Source organism: Budorcas taxicolor, chromosome 25, assembly GCF_023091745.1.
Source record: "Budorcas taxicolor isolate Tak-1 chromosome 25, Takin1.1, whole genome shotgun sequence".
Classification (NCBI taxonomy): Eukaryota; Metazoa; Chordata; class Mammalia; order Artiodactyla; family Bovidae; genus Budorcas; species Budorcas taxicolor.
The window spans coordinates 19,699,140-19,718,998 of NC_068934.1; the positions used below are offsets into that span (position 1 = coordinate 19,699,140).

Consider the following 19,859-nt stretch of genomic DNA (forward strand, 5'->3'; position numbering starts at 1 on the left):
AATGAAGAAAGTAGACAACATGTAAGAAAAGAGGCAATGTAAGCAGAGAGATGTAAACAGAAGCTCTAAGAAAGAATCAAATGAAAAGCTTCCAAAGCAAAAATATTTAATAGAAATGAAGAATGCCTCTGATGGGCTCATCCTCATCAAGGATTAGGAAGAAATCAGTGCTGTTGAAGATGTCTAGAAACTTCCTAAACTGAAATGCAAAGAGGAAAGTGAACAAAAAGGGCAAGTCAGAATAGCCAAAAATTGTGGGACAATTACAAAAGGTATAACATATATGTAATAAAAAAAAAAAAACCAAATGGAGAAGAATGAGGGAAAAGAACAGAAGAAATATTTGAAGTAATAATGACTGAAAGTTTTCAGTCACTGTTGAGCTCAGTGACTGGACATGTCACTTCCAGTTTACCTGTTAGTTGAAAATTGTACTTGTGATTATTTTTTAAGCTTTAGTTTTCTCATTTTTAATACATCCTGTGGTCAAATTAAATAGTGCATTTGCTGTTTCTTTCTTTCTATTTTTTGCACATTGCATCTTAGTGTTGCTTTCCTGTTGCCCAGTCGTGTCCAACCCTTTGCAATGCCATGGACTGCAGCACACCAGGCCTCCCTGTCCCTCACCATCTCCCAGAGTTTGCCCAAGTTCATATTCATTGCATCAGTGATCCATCTAGCCATCTCATCCTCTGAGGTCCTTTTCTTCTTCTGGCCTCAGTTTTTTCCAGCATCAGGGACTTTTCTAAGAAGCTATCTGTTTGTTTGCATCAGATGACCAAAACTGGAGCTTCAGCATCAGTCCTTCCAGTGAATATTCAGGGTTGATCTCCCTTACACTGGAGCCTTTAATTGTGTGCATCATGACAAAGAGTGGAAAGCTCTTAGAGAAAGGGGAATACCAGACCAGACCATCTTATTGTTACCACAGTCCAATTCTAAGAGCCCAAAATAATTTTCAGTGACAACTGTCATGAAACTTATGTTTCATTTGTCTCTCTGTCTTATCTCCCTTACTAAATTGAATATTTTGATAACAGGATTTGTGTTTTAGGAGCACGCAGAGTATGCCTGCTGAATGAATGATTATCTAGTATTTAGGGCTTAGTAAGTAAATCTTACACTCCTTTCTTCTCTGTCAGTGTCATTGAAAATGTACAGTTAATGGCACTTTTAAGTTAAATATCCTGAAACACTGCATTGCAAGTAGCACCCACTGCCACAAAACGAAGGCAATAGACTGCATTTAATAAACCCGTCCCTAATCAAGCCACAGTTGATCTTTAATCTGGTACAACATGAAGTGTTAGCAGTGGTGTTAACAAAAATAAGTTCAGGGCTTCACTATTTTTGATAACTACTCAGGCTAAGGGCTTCCCTGGTAGCTTAGCTGGTAAAGAATCTGTCTACAATGCGGGAGACCTGGGTTTGATCCCTGGGTTGGGAAGAGGCCCTGGAGGAGGGCTTGGCAACCCACTCCAGTATTCTTCCCTGAGGAATCTCCATGGACAGAGGAGCCTGGCAGGCTACACACCATGGGGTCACAAAGAGTCAGAAAGTACCAAGTGACTAAGCACAGCAGCACTCAGGCTAAGGAATTTAAATTGCTATGTTGTACATCTAAGGCTTGGGTTATGTCATTTATCACATCAAACAAAGTGAAACACACATTTTAAAAATCACCTCTGATTATTCAGTTCCTGGTGGTGGGATCCATATCCTTAGAAGGCTGTTTCCTAGGAAATATGTTATTCCTTCATATGCTTATTAAGCAGATATGGTTTACTGAGGGTTTGGAGCGTCCTGCAGTTGGAGAGGTCTAACAGGCCCATAGACTATATAACCCTGCCCTGTGTTACCAGCAAAAAGCCTGATTGCCACATATTTAAAGAACACAGGAGTTATATAAGAAAAATACTATCAACTTTGGTAAACTTTGAGTATGTTTCCTTTGAGAATTGTCATAACAATCATTCAACTATTATACCGAAAGTACATTTTATTTTCTTCTAGGTCAGAGATGTTTCTTTTCATTTAGGTATTACATGAAGAGTGTAGTACCTAAATGAATAATTGTTAGATACATGAAATAATCACTAAATAATCATTAAATACATACATAAAAATAATCATTATTAATAAAATTTCAAATTATCTAAGCTAGTAACATCTTGGAGAAACTTAATTATAGTTAGAGTGATGATTATGCAGAAAAGCTTAGAGTTAAGCAAATTATTAATTTTAGTAAGAGAAATATGATAGGTGAAATCAAAAGTATATAACCTTAGGACTTCCCTGATGGTCCAGTGGTTAAGAATCCACCTGCTGATGTAGAGGAAATGGGTTTGATCCCTGGTCTGGAAAGATTCCTCATGCTGTGGGGCAACTACCCATGTGGCACAATTACTGAGCCCATGTGCTGTAACTACTAAAGCTCGCATGTCCTAAAACCCATGCTCCACACAAGTGAGGCCATCTCAATGAGAAGCTTGTGCACTGCAACTAGAAAATAGCCCCCATGCAGCCTCAACAAATTCTTTAAAAGTATATAAGCTTAAATCAATAAAGAAAATATGGCCAGAAAGATGAGGAATGAAAGTATTCAAAGGAGAGTCTGGCGTTTAACAGGAGAACCTTTGCCCAAGGTGCTTTGATGAAAGCTGTGCTACTTTATGCAGCTGTTTGCTTGTGTCAAGGATGTTGGGGCAGCTGTTGACTTCTGTTCATTTAGCTATTACACGAAGCTGTTAAAGTACTGCATTCAATTTGCCAGCAAGTCTGGAAAACTCAGCAGTGGCCACAGGACTGGAAAAGGTCAGTTTTTATTCCAGTCTTAAAGAAAGGCAATGCCAAAGAATGGTCAAACTACCACACAATTGCACTTATCTCACACGCTAGCAAAGTAATGCTCAAAATTCTCCAAGGAAGGCTTCAACAATATGTGAACTGAGAACTTCCAGATGTTCAAGTGGGATTTAGAAAAGGCAGAAAAACCAGAGATCAAATTGCCAACATCCATTGGAGATGTCAAGCAAGAGAGTTCCAGAAAAAACATCTACTTCTGCTTTATTGACTCCACCAAAGCCTTTGACTGTGTGGATCACAACAAACTGGAAAACTCATAAAGAGATGGAAATACCAGACCACCTGACCTGCCTCCTGAGAAATCTGTATGCAGGTCAAGACAGAACAGTTAGAACTGGACATGAAACAATGGACTGGTTCCAGATTGGGAAAGGAGTACATCAAGGCTGTATATTGTCACCTTACTTGTTTAACTTATATGCAGAGTACATCATGCAAAATGCCAGGCTGGATGAGGCACAAGCTGGAATCAAGACTGCTGGAAGAAATATAAATAACCTCAGATATGCAGATGACACCACCCTTAGAGCAGAAAGCAAAGAGGAATGGAGAAGCCTCTTGATTAAAGTGAAAGAGAAGAGTGAAAAAGCTGGCTTAAAACTCTACATTCAAAAAAAACGAAGATCATGGCATCTGGTCCCATCACTTCATGGCAAATGATGGGGAAACAATGGAAACAGTGAGAGACAATTTTGGGGGGCTCCAGAATCACTGCAGATGGTGCCAGCAGCCGTGAAATTAAAAGATTCTTGATCCTTTGAAGAAAAGCTATAACCAACCAGGCAGCATAGGCAGCATATGTTGCATATTAAAAAACAGCAGGCAGCATATTAAAAAGCAGAAACATTACTTTATTGACAAAGGTCTGTCTGGTCAAAGCTATGCTTTTTCCAGCAGTCATGTATGGGTGTAAGAGTTGAACCATAAAGAAAGCTTAATTCTGAAGAATAGATGCTTTTGAACTGTGGTGTTGGAGAAGACTCTTGAGAGTCCCTTGGACTGCAAGGAGATCAAACCAGTCAATTGTAAAGGAAATCAACCCTGAATATTCATTGGAAGGACTGATGCTGAAGCTGAAGCTCCAATACTTTGGCCACCTGATCTGAAGAACCGACTCACGGGAAAAGAGCCTGATGCTGGGAAAGATTGAAGGCAGGAGGAGAAGGGGAGGACAGAGGATGAGATGGCTGGACTCCATCACCGACTCAATGGACATGAGTTGGAGCAGGCTCTGGGAGTTGGTGATGGACAGGGAAGCCTGGTGTGCTGCAGTCCATGGGGTTGCAAAGATTCAGACACGACTGATCAATTGAACTGAACTGTTGACTTCTGTGGTTCTCTGGGAAACCTGGGTTTATCATTGCTAATGGGTATCACTTTCCAATTGTTGTCAGATGGGTATTGTGATTTTGCTTGGGAAATGTGTATCCAGGGATCAATTCTTTCTGCTTTAATGGCTCTATTGAGTTAAGAGTATTCTATGTATTCGATGTGGTCCTTTCCGGTGATGTTCAAAGGCAGTCTTTCTATGAGTTGTTTGCTATACACTAGATTTCACTGATGAGGTGGTTGGCAAGGAAAAGAGCCATTCTGTTAATTATAGGAGTGAGATATATTGCCTAATCCCTTATAATATTTGCCTGAAAGAGCCTTGGTAAATTATAGCTAGTGTAGAGATATTTCTGAAATGTAGGCCTGCAAGTGATTAGCTGACAGAAGATAATCTAGGCTTTTTGGATAGTGAAGGACAGGGAAACCTTGTGTCCTGCAGTCCGTGGGGTCGCAAAGAGTCAACACAACTCAGAGACTAAATAATAACAACAACAAATCTAGGATTACCTGATGGGAAAGAACACAAGGTCAAAGAGAAAATGAGTGGTCTTTGAGGGTATGGAATGTCAAGAGCATCTGAAGTTTGGCTGATTGCAGTTTTTTACATGTCATGCATTCTTCCCGCTTTTCAAGAGTATTGTGTGTTTAAGGACAGGAAATTATTTTAGGAAGGAGCAAAGCTTTACCTAATTTAAAGTAAAACTCCCAATAAAATGTTTTCACCTCTCACTAAATAGCTAGGTTGGAATGGCTTAGGTAAAGAACACAAATATATAATAACCCAAATAAGCACATAATCACTGGTAGAAATTCATAACCCACAGAGGGAAGAAATTGAATAAAATTTATTTGGAGATCCTCCAAGGATCCTTTGGCACAAGGTTCCAATTCATGTCTGACCTTCATAGTTTTTCTAGGATTATGTTGGTTATAGATTAGGGAAGAACTGCTCATATCTTCTGATGTCTTAGAAAGCTACCCCTTCCATTTTTATTTAATACTATAGTGACTTTAGACTTACCCGGTGGTCCAGTGGTTAAGAATTCACCAGCCAATCCAGGGGACACAGGTTTAATCTCTTGTCTGGGAAGAGTTGTAATGCTGCATGGCAAATAAGCCCGTGTACCATAACTTTGGAAGCCTGCATGCTCTAGGTCCCATACTCCGCAGCAATGGAAGCCACTGCAATGAGAAGCCTGTGCTGCGCAACTAGAGAGCAGCCCCCACTCGCCCCAGCTAGAGAAAGCCCACACACAGCAACAAAGACCCTGCACAGTCAAAAAAATAATACTGTAATCAATTTCTCCCTACTGTGGTGAGTTGTATCATGGAAGATTTGAAGAAATACCCATTTGAGCTTAGTTGATACTATCAGTTTGCCATTATGAAGCTCAAAACATAAGTTGATCTAGTGTTTCTTTTCAGAATTGGGGGTCAGATGCTACACATCAGTGATGGAATATGTGAATTCCATAGACTGGTCTGTCTTCTGTGAAAGAGGCCCCTGTCTAAGGACTTTAGTCAGAGCATTCGGTGTTGTATGATGATCTGCTAAAACCTTTCCTCCAAAGTCTCATCGTACAGGCTATGAGTAGATGACTAATGTGGCCAAGACAGCATTTTTTTTTTCCTGAGGCAAAAATAAGAAGTGTTACTCCTAGATCAAGGAATAGGCCTTAAACAATGAGTCTTTGATGTGTGTTAACTTGGTAGATTTAGACGTTGGCCTCCTGTTTCGAGTACTTTTAAAGAGAAAAGATTTATGGTTATCTGGAAGATCATGAAGGTGCACAAGTTCAGCAAAGATGACTGTTGAGTAGATATTTTGAGGTCACTGAAGGTCTTTTTGGTTTCTGTTTTTTATGAATCGGAATGGGAACAAATACAAACAGTGGAATAAGTGTGAAGAAAAAAATTGTGTGGAGACAAAGAGAGCATATTTTAGTCTTGAGAAAATGTGAGGCAGCTACTGTTCCATTCCTCCGAGAGAAATTCCTTCTCTCACCAGCTTCACCAACAAGTGATCTAAAATTGGCAAAGATGGTAAAAGTAGCCATCTACTAAGTTCAATATAGGCAACATATATATGGACTGAGGTGTAAGATGAAATGCTGTGTAATATACAAAAAAGTGACAGTTGAGAAAGTTGCAGTCAGTGGAAGCAGTAGAGTGAGGGAACTATTGTGAATTGTACAATATTCTGTGTACAAGACATTCTCCTAGACCTAGGAAGTATTTTATCATATTCAAAAAACAAAATAACCCTGAGAAATATGTAGATTATTCCTCCACATTGTATAGTTTGGATAATAGAGACTTTGAGAATATAAGTGATTTTATCAAGGTTACAAAGCAAGAGCGTATGAAGCCAGAATTTGAATTTGGTGTAAGACCTATACAAACAAGAATAGAGAGCAATATTAAAGAGGTTTAAAAATGAACCATTGGAGTTGAATGCCATCAAGCTGTCTTTAGTTTAGAAATATTTGAGGAAGTCTTCATGAAGGAGGTATCATTTGAGCTAAACTTTACAAATAGAGGAAAGGATTTTAACAGTTGAATATGGCAAGGAAGATCCCCTGGAGAAGGAAATGGCAATTCACTCCAGCATTTTTTCCAGGAAAATCCTGTCAACAGATGAGCCAGGCAGATTGGGCTACATTCCATGGGGTTGCAAAGAGTTGAACATGACAGAGGGTGCGTTGTGCGTGCACACACACGCACAGACACACACACACACAACAAGGAAGGCAAATAAGTGATAGAGTGGAAATTGAATCCAATTTAGTCTGAAGCTAAAGTCTTCTTTTTTTCACTACAAATAACTAAAACAGAGAAAATGTGGGTAACCAATGAAAGAAAATATGAATTTTATTACCTTAAGTTTAAAAAAAAGGTTGAAAAGGGAGGTCTAGAGAAGAATAAGAATACCCTTCAGTGCAAATACAGAAGGTTCTATGTTATAGAATTGTTGCTCAGTTGTTCACTCATGTCTGAATCTTTCTAACCCCCTGGACTGCAGCACACCAAGCTTCCCTGTCCTTCACCGTCTCCTGGAGTTGTTTCAGTCTCATGTCCATTGACCTATGATGCCATCCAACCATATCATCCTCTGTCATTCCCTTCTCCTGTTCTTAATTTTTCCAGCATTTGGGTCTGTTCCAGTGAGTCAGCTCTTTGCATCCAGTGGCCAAAGTATTGTATCTTCAATGTCAGCATCAGTTCTTCTAGTAAGTGTTCAGGGTTGATTCCTTTTAAGATTGACTGGTTTGATCTCCTTGCAGTCCAAGGGACCCTCAAGAGTCTTTTCCAGCTGCACAGTTTGAAAGCATCAGTTCTTTGGCTCTCAGCTTTCTTTATGATCCAACTCTGGCATCCATGACTACTGGAAAAACCATAGCTTTCCCTAGATGGACCTTTGTTGCCAAAGTGATGTCTCTGTTTTTGAATACTCTGTATAAGTTTGTCATGGCTTTTCTTCCAAAGAAAATTTTAATCTAATGGTTGCAGTCACCATCAGCAGTGGTTTTGAAGCCCAAGAAAATAGTCTCTCACTGTTTCCCCATCTATTTGCCATGAAGTGATGGGACCAGATGCCATGATCTTAGTTTTTTGAATGTTGAGTTTTAAGCCAGCTTTTTCATTCTCCTCTTTCACCTTCATCAGGAGGCTCTTTAATTCCTTTTTGCTTTCTGCCATTGGGTGGGATCATGTGCATATCTGAGGCTGTTGATATTTCTCCTGGCAATCTTGATTCCAGCTTGTGATTCGTCCAGCCTGACATTTTGCATGATATACTCTATATATCAATTAAATAAGCAGGGTGACAATATACAGCCTTGATGTACTCTTTTCCCAATTTGGAACCAGTCTGTTGTTCCATGGCCAGTTCTAAACGTTGCTCCTTGACCTGCATACAGGTTTCTCAGAAGGCAGGTAAGGTGGTCTGGTATTCCCATCTCTTTAAGAATTTTCCACAGTGTGTTGTGATCCACACAGTCAAATGAAGCAGAAGTAGATGGTTTTCTGGAATTCTGTTGCTTTTCTATGATCTAGTGGATGTTGGCAATTTGATCTACGGTTCCTCTGTGTTTTCTTTTGTTTAAAGTTAATTTATTTATTTTAATTGAAGTATAATTGCTTTACAGAATTTTGTTGTTTTCTGCCAAATATCAGCATGAATCTGCCCCTGCCTTTTCTAAACCCAGACTGTAAGTTGGTTCATGTACTGTTGAAGCCTCGCTTGGAGAATTTTGAGCTTTACCTTGCTAGCATGTGAAATGAGTGCAATTGTGCAGTAGTTTGAACATTCTTTGGCTTTGCCCTTTTTGCGATTAGAATAAAAACTGACCTTTTCCAGTCTTGTGGCCACTGCTGACTTTTCCAAATTTGCTGGCATGTTGAGTGCAGCACTTTAACAGCATCATCTTTTAGAATTTGAAGTAGCTCAGCTGGAATTCCATCACCTCCATTAGCTTGGTTTGCAGTAATGCTTCCTAACGCCTACTTAACTTCACACTCCAGAATATCTGGCCCAGGTGAGTGACCACACCATCGTGGTTATCTGGGTCATGAAGACCTTTTTTGTACAGTTCTTCTGAGTATTCTTGCCACCCCTTCTTAGTGTCTTCTGCTTCTGTTAGGTCCACTTCATTTCTGTTCTTTACTGTGCCCATCTTAGTGTGAAATGTTTCCTCAGTATCTCTACTTTTCTTGAAGAGATCACTAGTCTTTCCCATTCTGTTGTTTTCCTCTATTTCTTTGCATTGTTCACTTAAGACTTTCATATCTATCCTTGCTATTTTTTGAAATGCTGAATTCAGATGGATATATCTTTCATTTTCTCTTTTGCCTTTCACTTCTCTTCTTTTCTCAGCTATTTGTAAGGCCTCCTCAGATGACCATTTTGACTCATTGCATTTCTGTTTTTAAATAAACATATTGTGACAGGCTTGTTGATTGCTGCCTTCAGTTGGTCTAATTGGGAGCAGTACTTGCAGAATTATTCATTTGGTTTTCTAGAAGGACCTCATAATAAAGCATTCCCTTAGAATCCCACCGTACACACCATCACTTTTTTTGAATGCAGACCGGCCTTTGATGTGCTTAATGGAGGTTCATTTTGCTGGCCACATGGTCCACCAGGTTTTCTGAAATACTGATCCTGAGACGAGAGTTGCCAAGAAGAGAAATAAAATATAATCTCCATAGCATATTTCCTTTATGTTCTAGAATAAATCATTGCAAATACCATTACTAGCTATGGAGATTATATTTTATTTCTCTTCTTGGCAACTCTCGTCTCAGGATCAGTATTTCAGAAAACCTGGTGGGTTGAATGGTAATGGATCAGCACAGAGATAGGGCAGGGTGTGGGGCTAAAAGCATGAGAATTGGAAAATACTTTTGATAGGAGCCAATGTTTTCTCTGATGTACTTATTTTTAGATCAAACCATTTTTTCGTATGAAACCCTTATCAGAGGCTGATAAGGAAAGAGCAAGAAATTAGACGATTCCCAAACTATCTGAGTTATTGGAACTTGCACAGAAGGAAAAAAAGTTGGTTATATTTGATCTTAATGCTCCTCCACAGTCACATCCTTCCAGATCATCGTATATCCGTCTTGTAGTAAGCATGATCCTTGACTCTAAGATTGAGCAACATCTGGTATGTCTATCTCAATATTCACACTAGAGGTTGAGAAGTGGGTAACTTGTTTCAGGAGCATAGCATTTTGAACCTGATGAACCTTGTAGATCTTCCCTGGAATGCTTAAACAATTCTACTCCCTAGAGAAGTGGAATTGGCTGCTTATATAGCTACAGGGTTGGCCAAAAATTCCTTCGGTTTTTAAGTAAAAATAAAAGACATTTTTCATTTTCACCAAGAAGTTTATTGAACAATGTATTCACTGTTCTGTTTCACTTAAAATAAGGTAAAGGTGTGTGCTCAATTGTGTCCGATTATCTGCAGCCCTATGGAGTATAACTTGCCTGGTTCCTCTGTCCATGTACTAGAGTGGGTTGCCATTTCCTACTCCAAGGATTCTTTCCAGCCCAGAGATCAAACCCATGTCTCTAGCAACTCCTGCACTGGCAGGTGGATTATTTACCATTGTGCCACCTGGGAAGACTTATCTTCTGCTATTTTTCAGGCAACTTCATAATTTCATCTCCCCAAAACTTATTTTTTTGGGGCAAAGAACTGTTCTAGGTGCCATTTACAGTTTTCTGGGGAATTGAAATTTTTTCCATTAAGAGAATTTTATAAAGACAAAAAAAAAAAAAAAAAAAAAAAGGAAATCCAAAGATACAATGTCTGCTGAATATGAGAGATGAATCAGAACTTCCCACCTAAGCTGTAACAGTTTTTACCTGGTCATCAAGAAAACAGGTGCATTATCCTGATGGGAGATTATTCGTTTTCTGTTGACTAATTCTGATTGCTTGTTGTTGAGTGCTGCTTTCAGTTGGTCTCATTGGGAACTGTACTTGAAAAATTAATCATTTGGTTTTCTGGAAAGAGTTCATAATAGAGAACTCCCACCCTATGCATTATCACCTTCTTTGGATGAACAACAGCCTTTGTTGTGTTTAGCGGTGGTTCATTTTGCTGGCCTCATGGGCTCTTCAATTCCACATTATTGTACAGAATCTACTTTTCATCACCCATCACATATGTTTTAATACATAACATTTTCATTATGTTTAAGTAAAGAATCTCATACAAAAATACCTTCAGGAAGTTTTTTTTTTTTTTTTGCTTAATTTATGTGGAATGCAAACATCAAAGCAGTTAACATAACCAAGGTGGTAAAAATGATTTTCTACACTTGATTTGGATGCTCTCAACCTCAACTGGTCTTTATGACCATGGAGGATCATCCAGCAAGAAATCTTTTTTTTTTTTTTTTTGCATTTCAGTTGTGTTTTTATCTTTCTTGAAATGATAAAGTGTAATATGTGAAAAATGTGACTTTTTCTTCAATTTTAAACATTAAAATGGCTATACAAAAATTCTCCAAATTTATGTTTTTTTTAAACACTCACTAATGAGTGCCAGCTGTTACAGTGCAATATAAGAAAATTGTTTAAAATGAAGTTAAAGACATCTAAGTGTTGCTAGAGCCATCTTACAGGAAAGAAAAAAAAAAGAAAACAAAATTTTTGGTCAACCCAATACATGTGCCAATCTAAGAATGAGCCAGTTAAATTTATATCAGTGGGGAAAACATTGAGGCTGTTTGCTGTTCCAAACCAAATGAAATAAAAGGGAATGTATGTAATGGCTATATGATGTGAGCTGCATCATCACCAACGTACATCTATTAGAAAAAGGCCTGAGTATGGAACACTAAGGCTTTGAATACCAGCTTTCATTTATGATATAGAAAGTTCTTATTTGAAGAGATTCATTCATCATGATTTCCAGAATGCTCTTCGTTTTGTCAGTCAGTCATTCCAAATATCTTTAATTTTCAGAATGTGGAAGAATGCTATGAGAGAAACAAATATGTGTCTTTTTGCAAATAGAACTCTTTCCACAGATGAGTCATAATAGCATCTCCTGTTGGCAGAAAATGACTCTTCTCAAAAATGATTTATAGCATCATCAGCTGGAGGAGATGTTTATGATCCTGACCCTTTATCCACACCTACAAACTCCTCATCCACTTTAGCTAGTGTGGTGACACAGCTCATCTTTGGTCCCATGATGTTAACTCGGAAAACTCAGCTCCAGAACAAAACTAGTGATAGCCTCATTTTAAGAGCTCACTGGACAACATTAGGGCAGGTTAACTCATTCATCAAAGACTAGAATCTCTGCTCCCTATAGACTGTTACCCATGCTTGAATGAGACTCCTCCCATTCTACAAGGGACTGTTTGTACCAACACCGCTGATTTTTCATTGAAAGACTTCCTGTTTCTCCTTGCAGATTATTTGGTTACCAGGTTCTGATAGGAAGTATGTCAGGAGCAAAGCTCCTGGTTTTCAGCACATTGGCCGGTTATTCACCATTGAAGGACTTAGAAAAGAAAATATCACTGGAATAAATGTTGACTATAAGAGGTTGTTCTACAATGGCTTGAAGTAAGTGTTTAACCCCTCTTGGCATGTATTGCCTTTCTTGCACAAAATCTGCATCCTAGCCAAGTAATTTAGGTTCCCCCTCCCATCTCAGGATTTCTGGGTTTGGCCATCTTTGTGGAATTCCCAAATTTCCTCTTGTTACCCTTTTCTCGCTATCTGCCCTAAAACGTTTATCAAAGGGTAGACTCTGTTATTGGAACATAGTCTACGGCCCCTTCTCCTGTCCTCCAATCAACCCACTTTTGAGTATTCTTGGTATTTTTCTTTTTACACAATGTAAGTATTAAAAAGTCAGAACTCAAAAAGTTATTGATTTCCTCTTCCAGATTCCAGTACCTTATAAATGGCTTTGTGATCCCAATATCCAGATCTCTCATAGTAATAGTAAATAACATAGCTAAATCATTGTTTTAAAAAATTTGAGACAGACAAGTATGAGAAGAAAGAAAAATTATTAATCATCACATTTATAATTGTTAATATTAGAAATACATTTTCAGAATTAAAAGTACCTGGTAGTAAAGTAACATTTTAAAATTTATTAATCACTGTTTACATTAATCCATATTCCCTTTCTGTTAGATTTTAAGGTATTTTTTTCAGATAATTCTAAATTCATCAGAGACAAAGTTTCCTTTGAGATATAGATGTAGCTAAATTTATAGATTTAGCATACCCTTTTAGCCTACACTTGCTCAGTGCTGTGACAGAGGCCATTCAATATCATGGTGATCCAAGCCTATGCCCCAACCAGTAACACTAAAGAAGCTGAAGTTGAACGGTTCTATGAAGACCTACAAGACCTTTTAGAACTAACACCCAAAAAAGATGTCCTTTTCATTATAGGGGACTGGAATGCAAGGCTGTGGTCCGTATGATCAGATGGCTAGTTTTCTGTGATTGTGTGTGTCTGCCCTCTATGCCCTCTCACAACACCTACCATCTTACTTGGGTTTCTCTTACCTTGAATGTAGGGTTTCTCTTCACGGCTGCTCCAGCAAAGCGCAGCCACTACACTGAATGGTTGAGCAGTTCTATGAAGATCTACAAGGCCTTTTAGAACTAACACCCAAAAAAGTTGTCCTTTTTATTATAGGGGACTGGAATGCAAAAGTAGGAAGTCAAGAAACACCTGGAGTAACAGGCAAATTTGGCCTTGGAGTATGGAATGAAGCAGGGCAAAGGCTAATAGAGTTTTGCCAAGAGAACACACTGGTCATAGCAAACACCCTCTTCCAACAACACAAGAGAAGACTCTACACATGGACATCACCAGATGGTCAACACCAAAATCAGATTGATTATATTCTTTGCAGCCAAAGATGGAGAAGCTCTATACAGTCAGCAAAAACAAGACTGGGAGCTGACTGTGGCTCAGATCATGAACTCCTGATTGCCAAATTCAGACTTAAATTGAAGAAAGTGGGGAAAACCACTAGACCATTCAGGAATGACCTAAATCAAATCCCTTATGATTATACAGTGGAAGTAAGAAGTAGATTTAAGGGCCTAGATCTGATAGACAGAGTGCCTGATGAACTATGGATGGAGGTTTGTGACATTGTTCAGGAGACAGAGATCAAGACCATCCCCATGGAAAAGAAATGCAAAAAAGCAAAATGGCTCTCTGGGGAGGCTTTACAAATAGCTGTGAAAAGAAGAGAGGCGAAAAGCAAAGGAGAAAAGGAAAGATATAAGCATCTGAATGCAGAGTTCCAAAGAATAGCAAGAGATAAGAAATCCTCCCTCAGTGATCAATGCAAAGAAATAGAGGAAAAGAACAGAATGGGAAAGACTAGAGATCTCTTCAAGAAAATTAGAGATACCAAGGGAACATTTCATGCAAGATGGGCTCAATAAAGGACAGAAATGGTATGGACCTAACAGAAGCAGAAGATATTAAGAAGAGGTGGCAAGAATACACAGAAGAACTATACAACAAAGATCTTCATGACCAAGATAATCACGATGGTGTGATCACTCACCTAGAGCCAGACATTCTGGAATGTGAAGTCAAGTGGGCCTTAGAAAGCATCACTATGAACAAAGTTAGTGGAGGTGTTGGAATTCCAGTTGAGCTATTTCAAATCCTGAAAGATGATGCTGTGAAAGTGCTTCACTCAATATGCCAGCAAATTTGGAAAACTCAGCAGTGGCCACAGGACTGGAAAAGGTCAGTTTTCATTCCAATCGCAAAGAAAGGCAATGCCAAAGAATGCTCAAACTACTGCACAATTGTACTCATCTCACATACTAGTAAAGTAATGCTCAAAATTCTCCAAGCCAGGTTTCAGCAATACGTGAACTGTGAACTTCCAGATGTTCAAGCTGGATTTAGAAAAGGCAGAGGAACCAGAAATAAAATTGCCAACATCCGCTGGATCATGGAAAAAGCAAGAGAGTTCCAGAAAAACATCTATTTCTGCTTTATTGACTATGCCAAAACCTTTGACTGTGTGGATCACAATAAACTGTGGAAAATTCTTCAAGAGATGGAAATACCAGACTACCTGACCTGCCTCTTGAGAAACCTATATGCAGGTTAGGAAGCAACAGTAAGAATTGGACATGGAACAACAGACTGGTTCCAAATAGGAAAAGGAGTACATCAAGGCTGTATATTGTTCAGTCTCCTTACTGATTATATATCTATTTATATTTTCTAATTCTTCATGATGCAGTCTGGAATTTGTCCTTTTCACCTTGGCTATCTAATTTGTTGAGATACAATTGGTCATACTGCTATATCCCTTATAATCCTTTTATTTCTGTAAAACTTGTAATAATGTGCCCACTTTCATTTCTGATTCAGTAATTTGAGTCTCTTCTCTTTATCTTAGTACCTCTAGCTAAAAGCTTATTAATTTTGTTGTTTTCAGAGAACTAACTTTTGGTTTCTTTGATTTTCTTTATTGGTTTTCTGTTCTTTATTTTGTTTATGTCTTTCCTAGTCTTCATTATTTGCTTCCTTTTGCTATGGGGCTCAATTTGTTTTTCTTTTTCTAGTTTCTTAAGTTGTAGTTATATGGTTGATATGAAATCTTTCCTGTTTTTCGAAAATTCTTTCCTTTTACTTTTATTAAAATATGCATATAGCTCTGTAAGTTTAAATTGTACAGCATACATAATCAATTTGCTTACATTCATCATTAAATGATTATCACAAGAAGTTGAATGAATATCCATCATCTTATATAGATACATAATTGGAGAAATAGAAGGTTTTTCCTTGTGATAAGAACTCTTAGGATTTCCTCACTTGACAGCTTTCCCATGTAACATACAGCAATGTTAATTATATTTTTCATATTGTGCATAGTATTTCTTTTTAAATATTTTTAATTGAAGTATGGTTGATTTACAGTGTAGTGTTAGTTTCAGGGGTACAGCAGATTGTTTCATATATATGTGTATATATATACACACATATATATGTATATATTTATTTAATTTTTCAAATTGTTTTCCATTATAGGTTGTTAAAAGTTTTAGATGTAATTTCATGTGCTATACACAAGTTCCCTTTTTGTTTATTTTATATCTGATAATGTTTATATCTTAATCCCCAACTCTTAAGTTTCCCTGCCCACCATTTCCCCTTAGGCAACCATAAATTTGTTTTTTTATGTTTCTGTTTTGTAAATAAATTTGTTTGTAACATTTGTCAGATTCCATTAAGGTGATATCATGTGATATTTGTCTTTTGCTGTCTGACTTCACTTAATATGACCATTGCTTGGTTCATCCATGTTGCTGCAAATGGCATTATGTCATTCTTCTTATGACTGGGAAATATTCCACTGTGACACACACACACCATAGCATCTTTATACATGTATCTGTTAGTGGACATTTAGATTGCTTTCATGTCTTGGCTATTGTAAAGACTGCTGCTGTGAACACTGGGTACACATACCTTTTGAATTAGATATTAGATTTTTTTCTCTGAGTGTATGCCCAAATGGGATTGCTGGATCATATGGTAAGTATATTTTTAGCTTTCTAAGGAAACTCCATACTGTTCTCCTCAGTGGCTGTACCAATTTACATTCCCACCAGGAGTGTGGGAGGATTACCTTTTCTCCACACCTTCTTCAGCACTTATTGTTTGTAGATTTTTTTGATAATGGCCATTCTGACTAGTTTGCAGTGATGCCTTATAGTTTTTATTTGCATTAAGACACTGATGCTGGGAAAGATTGAAGGCAGGAGGAGAAAGGGACAACAGCGATTGAGACGGTTGGATGGCATCACCAACTTGATGGACTTGAGTTTGAGCAAGCTCCAGGAATTGGTGATGGACAGGGAAGCCTGGCGTGCTACATTCCATGGGTCACAAAGAATCGGACATGACTGAGTGACTGAACTGAACTGAATAATTAGTGATGTTGAGTATCTTTTCATGTACATTTTGGCCATCTGCATGTCTTCTTTGGAAAAATGCCTATTTAGATTTGCTGCCCAATTTTTGATTGGATTGTTTGCTTTTTTGCTAATGAGCTGCACAAGCTATTTGTATATTTTGTAGCTTAATCCCTTGTCAGTCAATTAATTTGCAAATATTTTCTCCTATTCTGTGGGTTGTCCTTTCATTTGTTTATGGTATCCTTTGCTGTGCAAAAGCTTTTAAGTTTAATTAGGTTCCATTTATTATTGTTTCTATTTTCATTACTCCTGGAGATGATTGAAAAAGATTTGATTTATGTCAGAGAGTATCCTACCTATGCATTCTTCTAACACTTTTATAGGAGCTTGCCTTATGTTTAGATCTTTATTTTATTTTTGTGTATTGTGTTAGAGAATGTTCTAATTTCATTATTTTGCTTCTAGCTGTCTAGTTTTCCAGCACCGCTTATTGAAGAGACTGCCTTTTCTCCATTATGTAGTCTCACCTCCTTTGTTGAAAATTAATTGACCATAGGTGTGTGGGTTTATTTCTGTTCTTTATATCCTGTTCCATTTATTTATACTTCTGTTTTTGTGCCAGTACTATACTGTTTTGATTACAGAGCTTTGTAGTATAGTCTGAAGTGAGGGACTGTGACCTCCAGCCCCTTTGTTCTTAAGATTGTTTTAGCTCTTTGGGGTCTTTTGTGTTTGTGTACAAATTTTTTAATTTTTTTTCTAGTTCTGTTTAAAGTGCCATTGGTAATTTGATAGGGATTTACCTGAATCTGTGTATTACCTTGGGTAGTATGGCCATTTTAACAAATTATTGACAACGGGAATTTTGCAGAAGCTAACACCTGTGGCCAGCAATTTGTTATGTAAGTGAATATTGGTACATCTCTGGTCAGTAATATTTGGGTAACAAAAACTTATTGATAGGTCTGTGGTCAGTAAGTTGTTAACAGTATTGATTTTTCTATTCCAAGAGCACAGTATATCTTTCCATCCTTTTTGTACTATCTTTAGTTTCTTTCACTAGCATTTTAACAGTTTTCGAAGTACAGGCCTTTTGCCTCCTTAGGTAGGTTAATTCCCAGGTATATTATTGTTTTTGATACAGTGGTAAATGGCATTGGTTCCTTAGTTTCTCTTTCAGATATTTTGTTATTACTGTATAGAAGTCCAATGGATTTATATACATTAATTTTGCATTTTGCAGCTTTATTGAATTTATTTATTTATTTATTGATGAGTCCTGGTGGTTTTCTGGTAGTGTGGATAATATGTCCTCTACAGACATTGATAGTTTTACTTCTTCTTTTCCAGTTTGGATTCATTTTATTTATTTTTTCTCTTATTGCTGTGTCTAGGACTTCTAAACCGATGTTGGATGAGAGTGATAGGAGTCGGTCTTCTTCTCTTATTCCTGATCTGATCTTAGAGGAAGTGCTTTCAGCTTTTTAACTTTAAGTATGATGTTAGTCATGGATTTGTCATATATGTGGCCTTTATTATGTTGAGGTATGTTTCCTGTTTTCTCACTTTCTTAGTTTTTCTTATCAATGGATGTTTAAATTTATCAAAAGCTTTTTCTGCATCTATTGAGATGATCATATGGGTTTTATTCTTCAGTTTCTTAATGTGGTATATCACAATATTTGATACTATTGAAAAATTATTGCAATTCTGGGATATATCCCACTTGATCATGGTATTTGAGCCTTTTAATGTATTTTTGGATTTGGTTTGCTCATATTTTGTTGAGGAATTTTGCACCTGTGTTCTTCTGTGCCATTGATGATATTGTTTGAAAGGAACACTTCTAAACTCATTGTGTCAGGCTGCCATCACTCTGATACCAAAAGCACACAGAGATATCACAGAAAAGAAAATTACAGGCCAATATTACTGATGAACATAGATGCAAAAATCCTCTGATTTTTTAAATATAAGCATTGATAGCTATGGATTCCCCCTCCCCTAGCACCATCTATGAATTTTGGTGCATCCCACGAATTTTGGTGTTTTCATTTTCCTTCATCTCCAGGTATTTTCTCATTTCCCTTGTGATTTCTTTCTTTATCCATTAGTTTATTGAAAGTGTATTGTGTGCTTAGTCCCTCAGTCGTGTCCAACTCTTTGTGACCCCATGGACTATAGCCCGCCAGACTCCTCTGTCTATGGGGATTCTCCAGGCAAGACTACTGGAGCTGGTTGCCATGCCCTCTTCCAGGGGATGTTCCCAATCCAGGGATCCAACCCAGGTCTCCTGCATTGCAAGTGGATTCTTTACCATCTGAGCCACCAGGGAAGCTCAGGAAGTGTGTTAAGCCCCACAAATATGTGAATTTTCCAATTTTCCTTTTGTTAGACTTCTAACTTTATTGGGTTGTGGTTGGATAGGTTACTTTGATATTTATCTTTTTATATCTGTTGAGACTTAATTTGTGGTCTACTATATGACTTCCGTGGTGGCTCAGATGCTAAAGTGTCTGCCTGCAATGCAGGAGACCTCGGTTCAATCCCTGGGTCAGGAAGATCCTGTGGAGAAGGAAATGGCAAGCCACTCCAGTACTCTTGCCTGGAAAATTCCATGAACTTAGGAGCCTGATAGACTACAGTCCATGGGGTCACAAAGAGTCGGACATGACTGAGCGACTTCATTTTCAGTTTTATATCTAAATAGGGAATTGTCACATATGTATTTGAGAAGAATGTGTATGCTGTTATTGGGTTGAGCATTCTGTGTCTTAGAAATAGTTAGTTTCTTGTGTTGATTAAGTCCTCCCTTTCCCTACTTATCTTCTATCTGATTGTTCTATTCATATTGAGAGTGGGATATTAAAATTTCCAACTATCATTGTACAGCTTCAGTTCTGTCAGTGTTTACTTTGTAAATTTTACTGTTCTGTCATTAGGCAGATAAATGTTTATAATTAATATATCTTCTTGCTATATTGAAGCTTTTATTAATATATAATGTCTTTCTTTTCCATATATAAGCTTTTTTGACATAGTGCCTGTTTTGTCTGTTGTTAGTATAGCCACCCATGATCTTTTTAGTTACTGTTTGCATGGAATATCTTTTCTGTCCTTTCACTTGCAATCTATTTGTGCCTTTGGATCTAAAATGAGCCTCTTGTAAACAGCATAAAGATGGGTTGTATGTTTTTATGCA

At 37.7% G+C, this 19,859-nt stretch overlaps 1 pseudogene; it reads left to right on the forward strand.

The window, feature by feature from the left end:
* The window catches only part of LOC128069096 (glycerophosphodiester phosphodiesterase domain-containing protein 4-like), a 127,284-nt pseudogene that overhangs the window by 77,523 nt on the left and 29,902 nt on the right, over window positions 1–19,859 (forward strand).